The sequence below is a fragment of the Sphaerodactylus townsendi genome, linkage group LG05 (genome assembly GCF_021028975.2).
Source record: "Sphaerodactylus townsendi isolate TG3544 linkage group LG05, MPM_Stown_v2.3, whole genome shotgun sequence".
In the NCBI taxonomy this organism is placed as follows: Eukaryota; Metazoa; Chordata; class Lepidosauria; order Squamata; family Sphaerodactylidae; genus Sphaerodactylus; species Sphaerodactylus townsendi.
This window is the reverse complement of record NC_059429.1, coordinates 6,917,595-6,924,232: the sequence shown is the minus strand read 5'-3', so window position 1 is coordinate 6,924,232 and position 6,638 is coordinate 6,917,595.

The following is a 6,638-nucleotide window of genomic DNA, read 5'->3' as shown; positions in this document are numbered from 1 at the left end:
TCCATTTCCTTCTCTTTTGCTACCACCCCATTCAAGTAGATTCTCTCCTCAGAAGAACTGCTAGACTTCGTTTGCCTCTGTCTCTTTAAATCACGAATGCCTCAAAGCACAGACCACAATTTGTAGAGATGTGGTTTGGAAAGCAGGACCTTAGATTCACTACCCGTTTTGAGAAACAATGCCAAATGACGCACAGCAGAATTTAAGAAGTCATTTTGAGATGTGGTCGCCACATCTCAAAAAGGATATCGAAGAGATAGAAAAAGTGCACAGAAGGGCAATGAGGATGATTGAGGGACTGGAGCACCTTCCCTATGAGGAGAGGCTGCAGCGTTTGGGACTCTTTAGTCTGGAGAGGAGACGTCTGAGGGGGGATATGATTGAAGTCTATAAAATTATGCATGGGGTAGAAAATGTTGACAGAGAGAAATTTTTCTCTCTTTCTCACAAGACTAGAACCAGGGGGCATCCGTTGAAAATGCTGGGGGGAAGAATTAGGACTAATAAAAGGAAACACTTCTTCACGCAACGTGTGATTGGTGTTTGGAATATGCTGCCACAGGAGGTGGTGATGGCCACTCACCTGAATAGCTTTAAAAGGGACTTGGACAGGAGGCGAGTGAGAACTGAGGAGCTCCCAGAAAGCAGTGCTTGGCAGTACGTTCAAAAAATGGGACTGAGTTCAAAAAAAACCCACTGGGACCACCAGGGACAAATTGTTTTAAGGCGGGACTGTCCTGCCAAAAGCGGGACGTCTGGTCACCACAGTTTTGTGTCTCCCAGTTTGCTCATACCAGCTACTGTGGGAGGAAGGGGTTGACGGCGGCCCCCCTCTCCTTTCCAGTGGCTGAAAAGGGCTCTGTGTGGGTACAAAGATCAGTCTACGGACATTCAAAATACTAGGACATTTAATTTAGAGAAAACAAGGTCTGCAGCATGCTGAAGCCATAATGGGATGAACAAAGATCCAAAGAAACCGTCCTTTGATACTTCCTGTTGGCCAGGCGAGCTCGCTCTTGTCAGATCGCGGAAGCTAAGCCGGATCAGCTCTGATTAGTACTTGGACGGGAGCCTGTCAAGGAAGTCCAGGATTGGTATGCAGAGGCAGGCAATGGCAAACTACCTCTGATGGCAAACTACCTCTGAATGTTTCTTCTTCTTCCTTCCTCTGCAACACAATTCTTTGTTTTTAAATTTCCCCTGTGGAATTGGGATGGGGGGGCTGCTAAGTTCAGGAGCCAGCTCCGGTAGCCCCTTTGCTCCCAAGTCGGCCCAGCCAGCGTTGCAGCCAGGGAGTGATTCACACGCTTGACCCCAGAAAGTTTCCACGAAGCACTTCCCTGCAGTGCAGACCACTCCCGCCTGCAGCCCAATTTTTTGATGACTGAGCAGCTCGTGAGCCGCCAAAAGACTAAAACAGGAAGGACATCTGTCCTTGGCTGCAGCAGCCCAGCGCTTTGAGCTCGTTTTCCTGGAAAAGAGGAAGATGCCCACGTTGGCAAAGGAAAAAAAGAATCTCCATTTCTCCGCCAATGCCCCCCCTCCCACACACATCTAGGTTGGCCTGGGCCGATGGGCTCGATTATTAGCATTAAACCTAAGACCTAGTTTTGGGGAAGCAGCGTAGGTAACCCTGTTAAGCCCCACTGATTTTCATGCGAAGAACTAAAGCGCTATCCTTTACCTGGGAGTAGGCTCGGTTGCTGGCAATGGGGCTTGCTTCTGAGTAAACCCTCTTAGGGTCGTGATTCACCTGTTGGAAGAGGTGCACAGTTGCTTCAAAGCAAAGCCACCAACTACCCCCAAGCTTACTCCTGAGTAACGCACGCCTCGGAGCCAACCGTTTTTTCTAACCTAAAACCTCAGCATTCAGGTTAAATTGCCGTGTTGGCACTTTGCGATAAATAAGTGGGTTTTGGGTGGCAATTTGGGCACTCGGTCTCGAAAAGGTTCGCCATCACTGTTCTAGGTAGCGAGAATGTCATCATCGCATTTAGTACAGGGCGCGGCACACAGCCACTGGCTACGGTTAAGCTGAACAAACATAATTTAGCTCACAACTCTCCTTTTCCCCACTAAAAAAGTACATTTTTCCCCCAGGAAGAGTGCTGAGCTCCATTGTCTGACTTCAAAGTTCCACAAATGGAGAATTAATTGAGTTGGCCTTAATCTCTCTTTCCCCGAGGGTTTCAGAAGATGGTTTCAGAAGATACCCCCGGTATCAACTGCTGACAATTTGCAGATCCAAGCTATCCTCATTGTTAGGAGCAAAACTGCTTTCCTGTGTTCTGTCAGTGTGCAATTCCACACTAGTGGCTGTTATTCTAGGAAGAGGAAAAGGACTTGACCAGGGAAGAGCGGGGGGGAGGGGAAGATGCAGTAAAGGTCAGAACATAAGAACATAAGAACAAGCCAGCTGGATCAGACCAGAGTCCATCTAGTCCAGCTCTCTGCTACTCGCAGTGGCCCACCAGGTGCCTTTGGGAGCTCACATGCAGGATGTGAAAGCAAGGGCCTTCTGCGGCTGTTGCTCCCGAGCACCTGGACTGTTAAGGCATTTGCAATCTCAGATCAAAGAGGATCAAGATTGGTAGCCATAAATCGACTTCTCCTCCAGAAATCTGTCCAAGGCCCTTTTAAAGCTATCCAGGTGAGTGGCCATCACCACCTCCTGTGGCAGCATATTCCAAACGCCAATCACACGCTGCGTGAAGAAGTGTTTCCTTTTATTAGTCCTAATTCTTCCCCCCAGCATTTTCAACGAATGCCCCCTGGTTCTGGTATTGTGAGAAAGAGAGAAAAATTTCTCTGTCAACATTTTCTACCCCAGGCATAATTTTATAGACTTCACTCATATCCCCCCTCAGCCGTCTCCTCTCCAAACTAAAGAGTCCCAAACGCTGCAGCCTTTCCTCATAGGGAAGATTCATATTTCTACCAGTGGTGAGGATTCAAGGGAAATCTTTTTTCCGCCTTCTCTTGGACTGAACCTCTGGGAAGAGTTGTACTTCCCTGCCCAAGGCTTGTGAAACTCATAGCCACAAGATGTTTAGTTATTAGGATTGCCAGCTCGGTGTCGGACTTCTGGAGATTGTGGGGGTGAAAGCTGGAGAGGGCAGGGTTCGGGGGAGGGGAGGAAGATCAGAGCGGTATAGGGCTATATAGTTGATCTTCAAGGTTGAGCTGATCTTTGTCCTCTGGAGATCAGCTGTGATAGTGATAGACCAGTGATGGCGAACCTTTTTGAGACCAAGTGCCCAAATTGCAACCCCAAAACCCACTTAGTTATCGCAAAGTGCCAACACGGCAATTTAACCTGAATACTGAGGTTTTAGTGAACAAAAAACAGTTGGCTCCGAGGCGTGCGTTACTCGGGAGTAAGCTTGGAGGTAGTCGGTGGCTTTGCGTTGAAGCAACAGTAGGAACTCTTCCATCGGGTGAATCACGACCCTAGAAGGGTTTACTCAGAAGCAAGCCCCATTGTCAGCAACCAAGCTTACTCCCAGGTAAAGGATTGTGCTTTAGTTCTTCGCATGAAAATCAGTGGGGTTTAACAGCGCTTAACAGGGTTACCTACACTGCTTCCCCAAAACTAGGTCTTAGGTTTAATGCTAATAATCGAGCCCAGCGGCCCAGGCCAACCTAGATGTGTGTGGGAGGGGTCTCTGTTTGCACATGCCCACAGAGAGGGCTCTGAGTACCACCTCTGGCACCCGTGCCATAGGTTCGCCGCCACTGTGATAGACACATGCTAGGAAAGGCCATGAAGTTGCAACCAAATTGGAGACCCCTTATGGGGTTTTCAAGGCAAGAGGAATTCAGAAGTGGTTTGCCACTGCCTCCTCTCCATAGCGACCCTGGGCTTCCTTGGAGGTCTCCCATCCAAATTCTAGCCAGGGCCGATCCTGCTTAGCTTCTGAGATCGGACAAGCTTGGGCTGGCCTCGGCCTTCTAGGTCAGGGCAGGACAAATGCTTACCTGGCCTTTCAAAATAGAAAAGGATTAAATAAGCTCACGGAGAAGTCTGTGGACAGAAGCGTGGTGGAGTGTCAGACTGAACCACCAGTCAGCCCCAAAGCTCACTGGGTGCTCTTTGGGCTACCACGGCTACCTCGCAGGGTTGAGGTGAGGATAAAAAGGGGGTGGAGGGAGAACCACATGGTTCCTTCTGAACTCTGGATAATAACAAAGGCATATAAATGAATAAAGTTACACACTGATTCAAATGGTCTCTGGCCCTTTCTAGCAAAAGATCCTAGGTGGGCTCAAGAGATGGAGAGGTGCCTTAATAAATGTGGCCTTCCATATAACATCCATATGATCAAAAATGGGGATCATTTTAAAAGTGAACTTACCCAAAGAATCAAAGATGTATCACGGCAGTCTGATCTGGCAAGATATTCAGATTTTCCTCTATGCTAGACACAGAAATATAGCACTGCCCCTGCTCCTTATTTCACTTATCTGGATAAGATCTAAGGAGAGCTTTTACACTTGCAAGAAGTGCACATTTACCTTCTGCTGTCTTAGAAGGGAAATATCAAAAGATATCTTACGCTGCAAGGTTATGTTCTTACTCTCTGAATTCTGTAGAAACTATAGAGCCTATGTTATTAAAGTGTCCCCTTTATGAGGAGGAAAAAGGAAAAAATGCCTGTCACGTCTACTGCACAAAATGACATATTGTTCTGATAGTTTGTTGTGAAAAACTATTACAAGACAAGAAGGAGAATATTACTAAATGGGTAGCAAAATTCTGTCTATTCTTTATGAAAAAGAAAAAACTATCTGAATATGGCGTCCCCTTTAGATACTTTTTGTTTTGTTTGGTATTTTTATGCTGTTTGGTGTGTTTACAAAGTATAATGATATATAGATGGATAGTGCTGGAATACGGGAGAGAGATCTGCATTCTTGTTTTGTTGTGGATATTTTGGAGATTTGTAATATATCTGGTCATTGACTGTAAATAAAGTCTTCTTCTTCTGAACTCTGGGGGGTGGGGGTGGGGGGGGGGAAGAGATGGGATAAAAACCTAGTGGAGAGATCAGGCAAGCAAGTGAAACAGAATCTCTGGGCAGCCTGTTTACCAATCGCTTTGTGAACTCCGTAGGGCTGTATCTGACCATCAAAAGACCCGCTATCTGGTCTGACACAGCAATGCGGTGCCATGTCTTCACTCCACCCGGTTCTCAGAGATAGCCGCTGCATTCAGCCTAATCTAACCCCATCCACGAGACTTTCCCCCCCGCCCTGTCCTGTGTTGACACAAGAACCCAACATGTTCTCCTGCTTCAAGGTGGACTTTAGCAGAATTCTCCTCGCTGGCCAGCCGTCAGGACAGCCTCCCCAAGAAGTCAAAAGCCCCACTGGCCAGGGCACTGCTCATTCACAAAAAGACAAAATGAACCAATTCTGTCTCCTGGCTTGCAGGAGATCGGATACTTATCTCTGAACAGACTCAAAATGCAAACTCGATGACTGCTTTTTTTTAAAAAAAAAAACAACCCAAGAGAGCTGGAATGAGTCTCGAAATCCAGGACAAGCCAAGCCCAGAAAGACATGACGATAACCAGAAAATCCTGAGGAATCTGACCCAGCTGAGTCACCAACCCGAAAAATTGGAAAGGCGATTTTTACATGCCAGGGTTCAAGGGTTGCTTGTTGGTCCCAGAGTGAGAAAACAAGACTCTCGAAGTTAAGGGGAAACAATTTGTGGCACTTTTCCCTCTGGGGATTCGCCAGTGCAAACGCAACACATGGAGCTGATTAAAAAAAAATTAACCAAAGAATCCACTGGCTACTGTCCCTAATTCTGGTGAAGGGTTAAGAGACAGTAGTTTGCTATTGGTTCTTTCTGGCCCAAAAGAGATGGATTTTGACCAGGAGAAGGGCCTTTTTAGTCCTGGCTCCAGCCTGGGGAAACAGTTTGTCCAATGAGAACTAGGTCCTGTGAGGTGTGGAAAACAGCTGTTCCGCCAGGCCTACCGTTGAGAGCAGCAGTGGCGTAGGAGGTTAAGAGCTCGTGTATCTAATCTGGAAGAACCGGGTTTGATTCCCCGCTCTGCCGCCTGAGCTGTGGAGGCTTATCTGGGGAATTCAGATTAGCCTGTGCACTCCCACACACGCCAGCTGGGTGACCTTGGGCTAGTCACAGCTTCTCGGAGCTCTCTCAGCCCCACCTACCTCACAGGGTGTTTGTTGTGAGGGAGCAAGGGCAAGGAGATTGTAAGCCCCTTTGAGTCTCCTGCAGGAGAGAAAGGGGGGATATAAATCCAAACTCCTCCTCCTCCTCCTCCTCTTCTTCTTCGTATTCCATCATAGCTGACCTCCCTTTCTCTCCACCCCTCCTTTCCCTTTTCCCTATTTATCCCTTTCCCCCTTCCCTTCCCCCTCCTTTTCTTTTAATTCATTCCCCTCAGTTTAGTGAGAGATTAATTCTATGGCGCCTTCATAATGTATTCTTCCTAATTTTAATCTGGAACATTTATCTTCAGGAACTGCCCTGACCACTAAGAGGAAGGGCAGCCTAGAAATCCAATGACGGGATAGCACAGGATTCCAAAAAGAATAAAACTGAAACAAAGGAGCTTGACGCTGCGACGAAGCGACGCTATCCCACCACGCTTTGCTGCAAA